This window comes from Erinaceus europaeus, chromosome 14 (genome assembly GCF_950295315.1).
Source record: "Erinaceus europaeus chromosome 14, mEriEur2.1, whole genome shotgun sequence".
Classification (NCBI taxonomy): Eukaryota; Metazoa; Chordata; class Mammalia; order Eulipotyphla; family Erinaceidae; genus Erinaceus; species Erinaceus europaeus.
In genome coordinates, this window is record NC_080175.1 from 30,765,298 (window position 1) to 30,783,000 (window position 17,703).

A 17,703-nucleotide genomic window follows, 5' to 3' on the forward strand; every position below is an offset into this window, starting at 1 on the left:
GGGTATATTGGCAGGTATAACATGATGTTTCCTAGGGATAGCTCCAATATTTTGCTATGTTCATCTATTGATATTTTCTACTTCAGATCTTGTGTTTAGTTTATTTCTGGTGTTTTTACTTGGTAGTTTTTATGTGGAGCTGGGGCCTTGTGTATGTATGATTTAACTGCCCATGTCCTCAGTTTGAGAGACACAAACACAGACAGAAAAAAACAACAACATCAGAGCTTCTCCCACTGTCATGGTTCTCTGTGGTGTTGGTATTTAAACCTGAATCTTGCAAATGACAAGACACATGCCTTACCTATTGAAGTATCTCTTTGGACCTCTTTTAACTAATTCTAGTGGTTTCTGGTTTTTTCTTTCTTTTCTTTTTTTTCCTTAGTCAGATGTTTCTTTTTAACCACTGTGACTGTCTTTTCTTTTGTAATACTTCTGATTCAAGTGCTCATGAAGTACCAAGTCTAACAGTAAGGTAAAGGAAATCATCTGCACTGATAGGTCAATAAACAACTTGAATAAATAATTGTGTCTTAAAGTTTTGTATGCTAAGCCAACAGGAACATTATTGTGGGGTGGTTGACTAAACATTACAGAAAGGAGATAACTCTGCCAGTAGAGTGCTTACTTTACTTCTGCAAGACCCTGAATTCAAATCACTACATCACATGAGAACATCATGGCACCAGGGGGAGCTCCATGGGTTATAGAAGAGTGCTGTGATGCCTCTACTTCTCTCTTCTTTGTAAAATGATAATAATAATGAAAATGGTGGTCCAAGAGTTATTTATTAAATAAATAACCCACAAAACAACTTTGAGGGTTTCTTTTCTGTTTCTTCCTCCCTCCCTCCCTCCCTCTATTCCTTCCTTCCTTCCTTCCTTCCTTCCTTCCTTCCTTCCTTCCTTCCTTCCTTCCTTTCTTTTTTGCCTCCAGGGTATTACGGAGTCTCAGTGCCTGCAGCAGGAATCCAAAGCTCCTGGAGGCCATTTTTCCCCCATTGTTATTATTGTTGTTGTGGTTGCTGCTGGATAGGACAGAGAAAAATCGAGAGAGGAGGGGAAGATAGAGAGGGGGAGAGAAAGATAAGACACCTGTGAAGCAGACTTGCTTCACTTCTTGTGAAGCCACCCCCCTGTAGGTAGGGAGCTTGGGTCTCAAACTGGGATCCTTGTATGGGTCCTTGCACTTCTCACTAAGTACTCTTAACCCACGCTACCACCTGGACCCAGAAGGTTTCTTATTTGATGTTTCTTTTCCCTCTCTTTGCTTCTCTGTATCAGTTCCCAAACTCTTTGTCTACTTTATATTTAGGGCCCTTTGGGTTTCTGCATCATTCTGCAGAGTCTCTGCTGTTACTCTAATATTAGGAACATGTTGGTAAATTTATTTTGTCTGGCTCTTTCATTTTATGTCTTTCACCTGAATCAGTGTTGCATGAAAAAATAGAAGTCTTGCTTTAAAAAAACTTTTTTGCCAGTAGATACTTTCACAATGCTGGTCTACATGGCTTTTCTGTGACTGCCCTGGGAAACTGCTGGCAGTGATATGTAGGTTGACTGTTTCTTAACTAGTTGGCATATTAGGAATATCCTATAACCACAGATAGTTGGTATATAAATTGGGGTTTTAACTTTTTAAAATAGCGTGTCCATGAAAAATATGTGCATTTCTCCTTTCTATTTGGTTGTAATAGAATAGGAAAAATTATTTTCCTGGTGAACTTCCTAGATAAGTGACTTAGTGAAACTTTATGTACTTTGTAAAATAAAATTTATGTTTTCTTCCTGTTTTGTACTATTTTTTTCTTGTTTTGTACTTTTTATGGGAGAGGGTTTCTCGTATGTTTGTCCAACACGTTTGCCTCCAGAATCCTGACCTGATTCTCATAGTGAATACCGATGAAAAAAATGTCTTTTATTTATTTTTAAGAGCATAAGATAAAGTAGCTTTCTTGAAATATGCATGAGCATTCTCTTCTTAACAAATTATGCACAAAGGAGAAATTTAGCTTTCCTTCCCACTATAGATTACTAAGGTCATATGGAAATTCTACTGTATAATACCCAACTAGAAACAATTATAAGATATTATAAAAGGCAGAAAATACACTTTGAATAGACAGATCAAGCCCCCAAACCTAACCTAACCTACCAGAGTTTTATTAGAATTTTACTTCTCTGGGGGAGTAACAAGTGTCCATCTCCATCTCCCTGTGGAAGAAAGGAAATACTTAATACCAGTCTCCTCTAGCTGTCTTGTTCAACCTAAAATGAAGAAGGGGCCCTTTCCCAGTGAATCTGAATGGCGGTCTTGCTGGTCATAAAAGGAGGGCTAGCAATACTAAAGCTGGCTTCACAGGCCTTGTAGTTTGCCATTTAACACAAGGACTAGTTTCAAACAAATTTGAATTATTTGAGCTTAGTTTTTTCTTTCTGGGTAAAATAGGTTAATCTTAGCTTTAAAGGGAGCAAGTTGTATTTGGTTTAATGGTTGCAAATATTTCTTCATCATGATGAATTAAAAAAATAATAATAATAATGAGGAAGGGTGAGAAGCATTTGTCAAATTCATAGTCCAGAGGTTCAAGCTCATCAGAAGAGTGAGACCTAATCATAGCAAAATAGAAAGCTTCCCTTCCCTTTGTACATTACTAAGGGCATACAGAAGTTCTAGTGCATCAGGTCCAGCTACATGACATACATGACAACAGTTACAAGACATTATAGAAGGCATAAAACATAGTTTGACTAGGCAGATCAAGCACCCAATCTGATACCACAAAAATGTTGGAATTGTCAGATGAGGATTTTATTTACTTATATACATAAGTAAGCATATATGTGTGTGTGTGTATACATACATTCTGAGTTAACCTTGTTTTATAAGAATATACATATTTTAGAAGTCCAGTTTCATACCACTCCAAAATGTTACTCCACACCATAAGCACTACCAAAGTACCAGTCTCTATATTATAACTCAGTCTTCCCAATTTTTTTAGTAATTTGTCCAACTCAAGTCTGACAGTTTATGTTTTTACCTTTTATTTACCTTATATGTGTGAGATCATTCAACACTTTCTTTGTGTATGTCTCTTTAGTATTTATTTATTTATTTATTTCCTCCCCTTTAGTATTTATTTTTAAAATTCATTCTTATTAGTGATTTAATTATGGTTTATAAGATAATGAGATTATAGGGGTATAGTTCTACACCCCACTTACCATCATAGTTTTGTGTAGTCCCCATCCCCATCCCCATCCCCATCCCCATCCCCATCCGAATCACAGGCTCTCCCTATTCACCCGAAGGATAACCATTGCAGTTCTCACAAAGTCTTTGCAACAGTTTGACTGCTTTTCTAATTACAAATTCTTGTGTTTCAATCCTTTATACTGCACATATAAACAAAATCATCCCAGGCATGCAAGTCATTTAGTAACATATAATGTGTACCACTCTCAAGATACTATGTATTATAACAAAAATAACAACGAATCCCTATATGAGAAGAAACTAGACACAAGTAGCTGCAAAGTGGTTGAAATACAATACACAATGTTGTAAAATAAAAATTTAACTCATGGAAGAAGAGGCTTGAGTTAATAAATAAAAATATGCATACTAAAGGAAGAGTTAGGCAGACATCTGGAGGTGTTAGTCAAAAGGAGGGAGTAAGTAAGATCTAGTACTGGTGGAACTTTGTAAAGGAATACAAAACAAGGAAAAATGAGTTCATGAATAAATGCCATGTTAAAGGAACTCAAGATATTACCATGACAAGAAAGATGAGAAAAAATGTAGGGTAGATTAGAAGGTACCATTTTTAAATGATAGCATTTAAAAAGACCTAGAGAAGGGGGTTTGGTCATGGTGCATCCAGATGACCGTACACATTACTATTCGCAGTGACTCAGGTATGAGCCCCTTCTACTCACCTGCAGAAGGGAAGCTTCACCAGCAGTGAAGCAGTACTGCAAGTGTCTCTCTTTCTCTTTTCTTTTCTATCTCCCACTCTCCCTCTCAATTTCTTTGTTTATCAAATAATATAAATATTTAAATAAGATATAGATGACTGTATGTAAATGTGTTTTTTACATATAAAGTATTATATATAATTTATGTGTAAATGTATTATATATAAACAGATGTAACTGTTCTTGATTCACCATTCTTTTCTTTTTTTGATTCACCATTCTTAATAGCACCTATCCATTTCTTCCTTTTTCTTTCATACTTTAAAGTTGTCTCATATTTATAGGCCTTGTGGTTTTTTTTTTAATTTTATTTTTATTTAAGAAAGGAGACATTAACAAAACCATAGGATAAGAGGGGTGCAGTTCCACACAATTCCCACCACCCAATCTCCATATCCCATCCCCTCCCCTGATAGCTTTCCCATTCTGTATCCCTCTGGGAGTATGGACCCAGTCGTGGGTTGCAGAAGGTGGAAGGTCTGGCTTCTGTAATTGCTTCCCCGCTGTGCATGGATGTTGACTGGTCGATCCATACTTCCAGTCTGCCTCTCTCTTTCCCTAGTAGGGTGGGTCTCTGGGGAAGTGGAGCTCCAGTACACATTGGTGGGATCGTCTGTCCAAGGAAGTCAGTTCGGCATCATGCTGGCATCCGGAACCTGGTGGTTGAAAAGAGAGTTAACATACAAAGCCAAACAAATTGTTGAACAACCATGGACCTTAAGACTGGAATAGTGCAGATGAAGTGTTGAGGGGTATTCCCTGCAGGCTCTTGTGTACTTCAGCTTTCAGGTATATGTTTTTCCCTAGTTTATGGGCATGTGTGAACATATGCTCTATCTCAGGAGACCTGGACTATATCTAGGTTTGGGGACTTTATTGGGGAGGCCTTGTGTTTTCAGATATGTTTTACTGTGTATCAACTTGCTGAGAATTAAATGTTCCTTGTTTCTTGGACCTCCTTTCAGTAATTCTTTCAAGGCATGTATGATAATGGCAAACTCCTTTAGTTTTTTTTTTATATATTTGGTACTGCTTTTATTTTCCTTCATATCTGAATGATAGTCTTGTAGAATAAAGTATGTGTGGCAATTTGATGGTGGTAGGTGGGGTGTACTGACATTTATTTTGGGGAGAATTGAAACTATACCCTATGTGACCAACTTCTTATAAAAGAACATTTCTTCACTAAGTTAAGTAAATGGAAAAAACTATTGTTATCACCTTTGCACAAAATTTAACTCAAATGGGCCAAAGAAGCCAAGGTTAAAGACAAAGCAGAAACAAGTAGATAGGATTGCATCAAATTGAAAAAAAAAAAACCTTTTGCATTTCAAGAAAACAATAACCAAAACCAAAAAGACATCCTACCAAGCAGGAGAAGATATTAAAACAACATGGATCTGATATAGGGGTAATGTGAAAGATATAAGAAGAACTTTTATATTCAACAACATAATAAATGATTCTATCAAAAAGTGGGGAAATATCTGGCGTAGTGTGAGCACTTACCCAAGTGTACCACCACCTGGCCCCTTTGGGGAAAATATCTGAATAGACACTTTAACAATGAGGACATGCAGATGGCCAATAGGCACAAGAAGCATGTTTATCATCACTTGGTGTCAGGGAAAAGCAAATATAGACAACACTGAGCTATTCCCTCACACCCCTGAGCAAGGAGTACATTAAAAAAAGACAGAAGAGGGAGTTGGGCAATAGCGCAGCAGGTTAAGTGCATGGAGTCTATATTCCACAACTTTATCCAGTCATCTGTTGATGGATATTTAGGCTGCATCTTCTCTTGGGCTATTGCTAATAATGCAGCTATGAATACAGGGGTGCATATGTCCCTTTGAATAAGAGTTTGTATGATCTCTAGATAAATGTTTAAGAATAGATTAGCTGGATTATAAGACAATTTTATTTTTATTGGCAACTTTCTATACAACGTATCAAAGAGGTAGTGCCAGTTTGCATTCCCACTAGCTGAGTAATAGAGCCTCTCTTCCTCCTCAACCTCGCCAGCACTTGTTACTTTCTGTTTTGTTAATGTAGGCCAGTCACACATGTGTGATAAAATCTCAGTGTAGTAGATTTGCATCTCTAATGATAAGTAAGGTGGAACATTTGTACATATGTCTATGGGCCATTGTATGATTTCTATAGAAAACTGCCTATTCGGTTCTTTGCCCCTGTTTTTACTGGGTTATTATTTTTGTTCTTTTGTTAAGCTGTTCTAGTTCTTTCTAGATGCTTGATATCAATAGATTATTGGATGTGTTATATATCTCCTTCCTATTACTGGGATGTGTGGTTATTCTTATATAGTTTGCTTTTGGTATGTGGAAACTTTCAGTCTGATGTAGTCCCATTTATTTCCTCTTTACCTATACATTATATATATATATATATATGTATGTATGTACATTAATTTTTATTTATAAAATGGAAACACTGACAAAACCATAGGATAAGAGGGGTACAATTCCCATTACCAGAACTCTGTATCCCATCCCTTCCCCTAATAGCTTTCCTATTATTTAACCCTCTGGGAGTATGGACCCAGGGTCATTATGGGGTGCAGAAGGTGGAAGGTCTGGATTCTGTAATTGCTTCCCGCTGAATGTGGGTGTTGACAGGTCAATCCATACTCCCAGCCTGTCTCTTGCTTTCCCTAGTGGAACAGAGCTCTGGTGAAGCAGGGATCCAGGATATATTGGTGGGGTCGTCTGTCTAGGGAAGTCTGATTGGCATCATGGCAGCATCTGGAACCTGGTGGCTGAAAAAATAGTTAACATATAAAGCCATACAAATTGTTGACTAATCATGAACCTAAAGGCTGGAATATTGCAGATGAAGATTTAGGGTCTCCGTTTTAGAAATAGCTAGTAGGTCTATTTTAAGTATATTCCAAGGGGCTCATGACTTTATTAGTTTTTGCCTGAGCCTGACATCTGATATGCAAGTGGACCCACGTTATTGTCTGGGGAGATGATGACATGGCCGGCTACTTATTGTATTTTGATGTCTTACAATTAGGAGTTTACAAATAATGCGTGGCTAGATATGTATAGGCTTTTATATGAACATAACTTTCATTCTGGAATTTAAACCCAGGAGTATGATTACTATGTGGCATGATGGATATATATTTAAAGTTTTTTCTCCAGAATGTGGAATTTAGATTCCATTAGAAGGGGTTGGGTGGTAGTGCAGCAGGTTAAGCGTACATGGTGCAAAGTGCAAGGACAAGCAAAAGGATCCTGGTTCAATCCCCTGGCTCCTCACTTGCAGGAGGTCGCTTCACAAGCAGTGAAGCACATCTGCAGGTGTCTAATCTTTCTTTCCCCTGCTTTGTCTCCCCTTCCTCTCTCAATTTATCTCTGTCCTATCCAATGACAGTGACAGCGGTAACAACAATAATGATAAGAACAGTGATAAACAAAAAGGGCAACAGAAGGAAAAATGGCCTCCAGGAGCAGTGGATTTGAGTGCAGGCACTGAGCCCCATCAATAACCCTGGAGGAAAAAAAATATTTTCAAAAAATTTATTAGTGACTTAATGTTAATTTACTAAATTGTATGATAACAGGGCTATAATTCCATACTATACCTACCACCAGAATTCTGTGTCCCCATTCTCTCCATTGGAAGCTACAGTAGTCCTCCTAATGTTGCACATCTGGATTGACTATTAATTTTATAACTATCTATATTTGCGTATATTTGCCCATTTTTTCCATGTTCCTGCCTCCTCTTCCTTTCAGAGTCATACCTGTACCCATTACTACTTCAGAATGTCCTTCCTTTTTCCTCTTCTCTCTCTGGATCCTGATGAAGTTGGAGTTCAGAGCCCTCTGCTCATCCTCTCCTATCATTTTTCCCACCCTGTGAGTATGGAACAAACTTCTTTGTGGGGTGCAGGTGGTAGGAGTTCTGGTTTTTGTAGTTGCTTCTTCACTGGACATGGGTGATGGCAGGCCTGTTTATATCTTTTCGTAGTGGGGTAGGTGTCTGTAGAGGTGAGGTTCCAGGACATATTAGTGAGGTTGTCGGCCTAGGGAAATCAGGATGTAATCATAGTACCATCTGTAACTTGGTGGCTGAAAGGCAGTAAGATATTAAGCAGGAAAAAATGAATGAACAGGAACCAAAAAATAGGCATAGAGCAGATGAGAATAGGGATTTTAGGGTGGGATGAAGCTACAAGTATATTTTAGGTATGCTCCTAGGGGAGTGTGACTAGTAATTTTTGCTGGAGCATGATAGCTAACACGGAGGTAGACAAAAATATTGTCTGGGAAAGTGGTGTCAGAATTGAGAACAAAACTAGGAAGCTGGATTAGGGCAGAGAGTAGCTCCTAAATTTGAAGACAATCTAAGAAAAAAATTAACTTTTTACCCCATCAACCTGACTCAGGTATCATATATATTCATATTTCACACAGGAGCCTGTATAACCTCAGAGTCCCCCTCAGTTGAGCTCACAGTCTATGGTCACAGCTGGGAACATTCTAGGATGCATTCATTTCAGGACCAGTCTTCATTGAGTGGCAGGGTAGGATGACCCAGCCTCCCTTCAGAGTGGGGCAGTCCCTACCATGCTACTTTATATATTTAAATGTGAAAGAAAATACCAAACTATTTTTAGAATTATTGACCCATTTTTATTTTAACCAGCTATGTTTCTTTTTCTTGCAAGCATATAGTATTGTAACTATATTTATTTTGACTAGTCTAACAAGTATGTAGTGATATCATGTGATCTTAATTTGTATTTCCCTAATAACAAGTGATTAGTTTGTATTTTGCTTTTTTCCCTGAAATCTATATTTGAGTATTTTGATATTTATCTAATTTATTATTTATTTTTATTTTTGTGTTCCTTTGGAAATGTAAATATGTCACTTCATCTGGCAGAGAGGAAACTTCAGTTGTAGAAGCACTTAAGGTTGATCTTAAGATTAAAATCTTTATTCTGATTTTCAAAGATATGTAAAAATGAGAAAGCCAGAAATATTAGATATGATGTGAGAAGAATAAGACTTGTCATCAATGACTTTGAAGGTGGGAGAAAATGGTCGTAAGTCAATATGATTGACCTCCAGAAACTGGAAAAGACCAGGAAATAGGTTCTCCAAAAGGAAATGCAGTATGCTAGCACCTTAACCTTAACTTTTTGAATATCAGTTCATGCTTATTACTTCTAGTAACATAAGATAATAAATTTGTATTGTTAAAAGCCACTTATTTTGTTGCAGTAGCAATGAACAACTAATACAAGTGTCAAGGTAATTTCTCTGTATCAGTAAGTATTTATCTGCTGTTAAGGCTTTTAAAATTTTTTAAAGAACAAAAGCATAATATAAATATTAAAACAGATCAGCATGCATTGACAAGGATAGGGCAAGGGAGTATTGGGAATATAGAGATATATCAGTGAAATCCTTAGGGTTCTATGGAATTCACTTTGGATATTATTGATGATTTTTAATGATTGAATAACTGTACTTTGTAATTAGACAGACCTACAGTTTTTCTTCAAGTATTCTTGTATTCTTTAGTTTTTTTGTATATATTTATTTATTGGATATAGACAGCCAGAAATTGAGAGGGAAGGGGGATGATAGAGAGGGAGAGAGACAGAGAGACAACTGCAACACTGCTTCACCACTTTCAAAACTTTCCCCTTGCAGGTGGGGATCCAGGGCTTGAACCTGGGTCTTTACGTATCATAACATGTGAGCTAAACTAGGTGTATTCCACCACCCAGCCGCCTAGTTCTTTCTCATTCTTTAAAAAATAATTTCTTCTTTTTATTTAATTTGGATAGAGACAGAAATAGAGAGGGAACGTGGGAGATAGAGGAGAGAAAGACAGATACCTACAGCACTGTTTCATTGCTCATGAAGTTTCCTCCCTGTAGTTGGGGGACAGAGGCTTGAACCCAGGTCCTTGTACACTTTATTGTATGTGTTCTGTCAGGTGCAGTGCTTCTTGGCCACCCAGACCTACAATTTCTTATGTAATGGTGATTATTTTCCTCCCCATCTCTTTCCTCAAGCAGTGGGTGAGCAGCTTTTGGTGATATGTGTCCCATTTAATTTGTATCAATTTATTTATAATCCTAAACCTTAAACTTTAGGAAACTAAAAAGGAAGCATCAAAGGAGTCAGATATGCACCTTATGTGGAAGACTAAAAGCAGCCAAACTGGAGCCAGGTGGCAGCACACCCGGTTGAGAGCCCACACTAGTTGTGCAAGGACCCAGGTTCAAGCCTCTGGTTCCCACTTACAGAGGGAAAGCTTCACAAGTGGTGAAACAGGGCTGCAGGTGTCCTTCTTTCTCTCTCTCTCTCTATCTCTCTCTCTCTGTCACCCTCTCCCCTCTCAATTTCTCTGTCTCTGTCCAATAATAACTAAATAAAAAGATTAAGAAAAATATCTTTAAAAAAAGAAGCCAGACTACTTAAAGCAACTAGAGTGTATTAGTCTCCTTTGAAATGTTACTTTCAAACAAAGAAGGGAAATTTTAGTTGTAGTGTTCTGAATTCATTTCAAAAATAAAGAACTCTACAACAGGGACTTCATGATCTTAAGAAGTAATGAAAAAAGTCAAAGACATTTTCTAAACATTGCCTGGTGTGCAAACATGTGTCTGTTGAATCTAGTTGCAACAGCTGTTTCTCACTTTCTTATGATGTGCTCCAAACATTCAGCAGTATCTATTAAGAACACCTTTAAAATGTCTTATTTATGATGTAGCAATTGAGATTAAGATTATTTTGCTTATACTTGAGCCAGATATATATAGTGTGGTTGATACAGACATTCAAACTAAGACTGAAGGCCTAGCCTGACTCCTACATATTTTGTGAGTGTTGTGGTTGCTTTCATGCTTAATAAGGTAGTAAAAATCTCAGAACAAAAAAAAAATACTGACTAATATCTTGCCATGTTTGAACTTCTGGAATTCTCTATGTGAGCCTAAATAGTGCTGAGCCTATTTCTTTACATCACCATTTTGCTACATTTACCTTAGAGACATGAACTACTTTCTTAATAAAAGAATGTTTATCATCTTATTTGAGGCCTTTTATAGTTTTCCCTGTGTTACCTTCTAACATTACCTTATAAATAATCAAATGTTATAAAATTTGGTTGTGTTCTGGTCCCCACAACTAGTTATGCTTTCCTTTTCTTGCCTCCTCTAATTAGAAATTTTCTTTATCCTTCCTCTACTTAGATTACAAGAAGTTTAAGAAAATTCTATAACTTTACAGAAGCCATTTTCATTTCCTCTATATATGAAGAAATAGAGGAAGAAGTTTGTTCAGCATGATATTATCATGAAAAGTTTGTTGGTATCTTCTAATTCTGCTTTTAAAAACCCCTTCTGTTTCATTTGGTTTAAATCCCCCCTGCTTAACACTGCATTCTATTTACATAACCACTGTATTCTATTTACATAACCACTGCCATCTATTTACGTAAATCACTTTTACATTTACATAAAGCACCACCTTCCCTCCAGGGCATTGGTGGTTTAGTGGTAGAATTCTCACCTGCTCCACCCCCTCTCCTTGTCACACCCTGATCCTCTCCTTGTCACACCCTGATTTACACTGGTCACTTTTCTCTCCACCCTCTCTGCGTCACATCCTGTTCACACCCTACTTGGGAAGTATATATAAAGACAACATTGTTCGTTTTAGTTAGTTGTTAGTTTAGTCTAGCTTGGTATAGATTGCACTGCATCCTGCATGAATAAAGAGATACTGCATACAGCTCAACCATGAGTCCCTGGTCATCTGTCTCCCATCAGTGAAGCTCAGCCTGACAAAAGTTGAGTACTTATGAACTCTTTAAGGTCTAGTGAATTTCTGATATTTTTTAAAATTTTCTAGGAAATAGTATAATTTTTAGCTTCATAGGAGATAATACATAGGACAATATAATGACTTGTAAAAGGGCTAAAGCTACTGATAACTATCTTGGGGAAATGTACTTTTGTGACTATAAAAATTCCATAAATTAACATTTCTTCAATAAAGTGATAGCTGGGCTGAGAAAAAAGGAAAATCAGGCATATTGCTATGGTCCTCACCCTTACAGAAAATCCTTCATATTTGAAAAACAGCATTTGGTGATATGTACCCCATTTAATTTGTATCAACTTATTTTTATTCCTAAACCTTAAACTTTAAAAAGGAAGCATCAAAGGAGTTAGATATTATGCATTTTATACATGGAAGATTAAAAGAAGCCAGGCTACTTAAAGCAATGATTGTGTATTAGTCTCCTTTGAAATGTTACTTTTAAACAAAGAAGGGGAATTTTGGGTTAGTGTTTTGAATTCATTTCAAAAGTAAAGAACACCACAACAGTATCATTTACTGTTAGAAATTTCGAAGGATAGGGGGCCGGGCGGGGTAGCGGGTTAAAGGCACATGGTGTGAAGCGCAGTGGATTAAGCGCACAGGGTATGAAGCGCAAGGGCGGGTGTAAGAATCCTGGTTCGAGCCCCTGGCTCCCCACCTGTTGTGTGTGTGGCGGGGGTCGCTTCACAGGCAGTAAAGCAGGTCTGCAGGTGTCTATCTTTCTCTCCTACTCTCTGTCTTCCCCTCCTCTCTCGATTTCTCTCTGTCCTATCAAACAACAATGACAACAATAATAACAACAATGATAAACACCAAGGGCAACAAAAGGGAAAAAATTGCCTCCAGGAGCAGTGGATTTGTAGTGCAGGCACTGAGCCCCAGCAATAACCCTGGAGGCAAAATAAAATAAAATAAAAAGAAATTTAGAAGGGTAAAGGGTGAAGATTCTTCCAAGAAATCTTTTGGGGGGACTTATTAAGATCAAAAAGGACCAACATGGACTATATTAACTTTCCCTTCTGAAACATTTATCATACCAGAAAAAATATATGCAATAATAGTTTTGAAGAGAGCATATCAGGTAAGACAGGACATTGATCTCTGAAGAATGGAAGCACATGAGTTAAGTTCAGCAGATTACTACCTGGAATTTCTAGACATCCGTGGGAGGAGTAGAAAACCAAAATGAAAACTAGTAGTTTTCCTAAAACGAAGAGATGGAATTGGAAGTCTAAAGAGGCTGAGTTGGTGAGCTAGAAACTACGTTTGTACACAGAGAAAATTTAAACATAAGGTTACCATTCAGTTTTGAGCTGAGTACTCACTTCCACATGTATGTGATGGAGCTGTTACAAATCAGGGTATGTCCACCCAAAAGAAACAGAGTGAACAATCTTCAGGATTTACACAGGTCTGGGAATAGTTCACTATGTCACTATGCAGATATTTTATAATTATGGGAAAGTGAATAAGTTACTTAGAAGGGTATTTTCACTTTGTTGGGGGTAAAATCAGCACTAGGTCAAAAGTCACTCTGGTTCTGTTTAAGAAAACTAAAAAGCAAACATCAAAGGAATCAGACTAACTAGTTTGTTAGAGAGTAGAGCTTAGGAAGTTACCGCCTTGCTGATATGCTCTGTGGCTCATTTCTGAGTTGGTTATGTATAAATTTGATCCTAAACACTGTGGTGAAAACTCTGAAATACAAGCTATGAGCTGATTCAATACTATACTAGCTACTGCAGGACACAAATACAGAACATACTAAAAGCACTGTAAAGGCTGGAAACACAATTTTCATTGAGACAATAGATATACACAGATCTCTTTGTATAGCTATTTTTGTCTCCTTTAGATAAACCCTCAGGTGAGAACTAGGTAGGTTATATGATATGTCCATTACTAGTGTTCTGATTGGACCAGGTTGCATTCCTACCAGCCATGTAGAAAGGTGGACAGTGGCTCCAGAGTTACTTGGCAAGATCCATGCATGGAAGGATATTAGGTCTAGAGTAGATATCAAAGGGGCCCTGATATGAATTGTATCCCTAGAGATACTCAGCAAGGTGACCAGAGGGACACTGCACCCAGGAATTCAGCGGGATATACAGAGGGATGTGATAGCAGACTCTGCGGGACTCTCGTGGGTTGCACAGAGAAGCCCCTTGTATGGAGCAGGCTGAAAAGGAGTGAACAGGTATCTGGGGTGAACAGGTGTGGAGAGAGGGATTTTGTGGGATGCACCAAGCAATACTGGCTTTTGGGTGAGCCTCAGTGAGGTAGCCAAGAGAGACAGTGTCAATAGCCAGCTAGGAATTGCATTAGGTCTGTTGATCAGGGTGCTCTGGTGTCAGGGAGTACTCTGGCTGGGACTTTGGTTGATTTAGCTTCACTGATAATCCAAAGGGTTGCATGTGTTTTCAGCAACCCTGTACCCTTAGTGTAAGGGTGTTAAACTCTAAGGAGGGTAAGGTCACAAGAAAACAGGTCATGATAGTCAGTGTGGTAGCAACCAGTTATTTATTTTAAGGTCTTGAATCCTGAAGTAACAAAAGTATCATTTATTTATAAACTGGTCTACTGGAAGGCACACAAAAAACACATGAGAAATCATTCAATATCATTTGTCATTAGGAAAATGCAAGTGAAAGCTCAAAGGAAATACTATATATTCACTAAGATGGTCATATTTATATCTTAAAGTAGAAAATATCAAGTGTTATGATCTGGAGAAGTTAGAATCTTGTGAAATGCTGATTAGTTGTATTCTTAGGGTCTGCATTTGCTATCTTTGGGATGTGACCTATGGTTTATTTGGGTTAATGTCATATGTACTTGTTTTTGAGTTCATGTGATGATTGTAGAAAGTATTTATAAATAAATTCTGCACTTAAGAAATTGTAAACTTGGGCATAATATAAAACAGAAGACCCAGAGAAGTATTAGGACCCTAAAAGAGTCCTAGAAAAAAAAAGATTTCACATCAGATTATAATTGACTAGAAGAGGAACTCTTGTAGTCATTGTTTATTAATAACTGCTATGTAAGTTAATGTCTTATATAACAATATTAATTTAGTTATGTTTAGTGTAATTCAATGTTCATGTTCTTCAATAAGAAAAAGAGTAAGACATGAACTGGAATTGGCATATTGCACCAAAGGCCTCAGCAATAACCCCAGAGGCAAAAAAAAAAAAAAAAAAAGAAAGAAAGAAAGAAAGAAAATGAGCAAGCAATGCAGGTGACCAGTGTTGAATGAGGGGTGCTAAGATAATGGCTAAGGAAAGAATATGTCCTTCTAGAGGCATATCTAAAGAACAATACCTTGAATTACTCTTGAGTGTTGCTGATAATAGAAAATGATTATGACAAAGAACTTGGGGAGCTTTTTTTTAGAGAGCTTCCCAATTTGCTTACTACACATTTCCCCTGGTGGATATGTGAATTGTACCCCTCTTATCCTATGGTATTGTTGATAATCACTAAATCAATCAATCAGTAAATAAACTTACACCTGAAGAAAATCTAAAACAGAAGCACTGAGGAACTATCTGGAGACCTTGATGAATCAGGTAGTCCTTTGTCTTTTTGTCAAGGACAGTGCTTTCTATAGTAATCCCCTCTTCTCCACAAGGAATACATTCCAAGAATCCCCTTAGATGTCTGAAGCTGTAGTACTGAATCCTATATGTACCGTGTTTTCCCTCAGCATACACACCTATGATAAAATTTTAATTTACAAATTAGTCACAGTAAGAGACTAATACTAAAATAAATTTAATAATGTACTATAATAAAAGTTATGTGAACACATTCTATTTCTAAATGTTTTATTGTATATAATATTTCCAGACCTGTTACTGTGGGTAATTGAAATCTGGGAATATAAAGTCATGAATAAACTTACATGTTTTCTTCTCTTGTCTAGAGTCTGGAAACTGTCGAGACTAGAGTTTTCTTCACTTCTTTCTTTCACATCAGATAGGTTGAAAACTGATGTTGGTTGATTCTACAATTTCCTTTTATTTCAGAACTCTAGAAAATTGGACTTGATTACTGCTTAGTCTCTGAACATAACTAGATTTGAAAGCATTTGTCAACAAGTATTTGGTAGTGGTTAGAAAATGCCCCAGTTGATATAGCTTCCAGTTTCACTTATGATTTGGTTTGGGTATGTGGCAGTTACTATTAGTCTCCTATCCAGCTTCAGTTCCTGTCCTCGTTTCTTTCTAAAGGGCCTGAATTTTAGTTAGGAAAAGTTACCTATATGCTTCAGGGAAATCTTATCTTCCCCTGCCTTAGGTATTCAGATACATTTGAATTATTTTTAGTCAATAGTAGTAATTCTGATCGCTTTCTAGACATTAGTTTGAATGACCAATGTAGTAAAAGTAGACGTCTGTTGTTGGCAACTTGGAAAGATTACTTTAAGAAAAATGCTCTGGGAAATACTACCCCCTTCCTTCCTATGGACACAGCTATGTGGAGAGGTCCTGCCTGCAGTATATAAAACCATGTAACTGCAAGAGACATATCTGAAGACAAAAGTCATACTAGAAAGGGCAGGAGAACAGAAATTGGTAATGATTTCCATCATAAAGCTATCACCCAGTTAGTGAATTAACCGTAAAAAGGTTTTATTTCAAGATTTCTCTTTTTTATGTAAGACAGTACATTTATGTAGGACAATACATTTACTTTTTCTTGTTTGATACTTAAACTACTTAATTCAAAGTAGGATCCTGTTGTGAGATACTCTATATTTTGCTCTACTTTGACCCTCAAGGAAATGAGAGTGATCTTTGAAGTGTACATTAAAGATCTACATTAAAATAATTATTCTTGTCTTATATTCACTGAATATAGTGGCTTATATAAGCTCATAATAGCTTACATAAGGTTATATAAGCTATTTAGCCTCTTTAAACTTTCTTTGGTTTCTTACCTATAAAATGGAAATAGTAATATTAGTTATTTTATAGTGTTATTAAGATAAGATGGGACCAGTCAGTAGCAGACCTAGATAAGCACACACATTACCATGTGCAATGATCTGTGCTCAGCTCCAGGACCCCATCTACAGGGGCAAACTTCACAAGAAGTGAAACAATGCTGCAGGTCTATTTCCCCCTCGCTATCTACCCCTCCACTCTCAATTCCTCTCCACCCAATAAAAAAATAAAAGAATAAACAAGCCACAGGAGCAGTGGGTTTGTCATGCAGGCACTGAGCATCAGCAATAACCCTGGTGGCAATGTTTTTATCTAAATGTTTCTTTTTTAAATTGATTTAATTATGATCAACAAGTCCATTGGCTAAGAGGGGTACAATTCCCACCACCAGATTTCCGCACCCCATCCCCATCATTGGAGGCTTTTCAATTCTTAATCCCTCTGGGAATATGGACCCAGGATCATACGGGCTTCAGAAAGTGGAAGGTCTGGCTTCTATAATTGCTTCTCTGCTGGACATGGGCATTGGCAGGTCGATCCATATCCTCAGCCTGTTTCTGTCTTTCCCCAGTGGGGCAGGGCTTTGGAGAGGTTGAGTTCCAGGACACACTGGTGATGTTGTCTGCCCAGGGAGTTTGCATTGAGGTCATGGTCGCATCTGCAGCTTGGTGGCTGAAAAGCATTAAGATATAAAGCAGAACAAATTGTTTAATAATCAGGAACCTAAAGGCAAGAATATAGTTGATGATATTTGGGGTCTCCATTTTGGAAAAAAAAAACTAGTATGTCTATTTTAAGTATATTCAAAGGGGCCCATGACTTTTCTTTTTTTAATATTTATTCCCCTTGATTGCCCTTGTTTTTATTGTTGTAGTTATTGATGTCTTCGCT

At 37.2% G+C, this 17,703-nt stretch overlaps 1 protein-coding gene and 1 non-coding gene across 3 annotated transcripts in view; both read left to right on the forward strand.

Annotated features, from left to right (window-relative positions):
- The window catches only part of HPSE2 (heparanase 2 (inactive)), a 707,067-nt gene that overhangs the window by 137,801 nt on the left and 551,563 nt on the right, over positions 1–17,703 (forward strand). The window lies entirely within an intron of this gene.
- Positions 2,284–2,406, forward strand: LOC132532922 (small nucleolar RNA SNORA61). Its single transcript, XR_009544835.1, has one exon. It is a non-coding gene; the product is annotated as a small nucleolar RNA SNORA61 (small nucleolar RNA).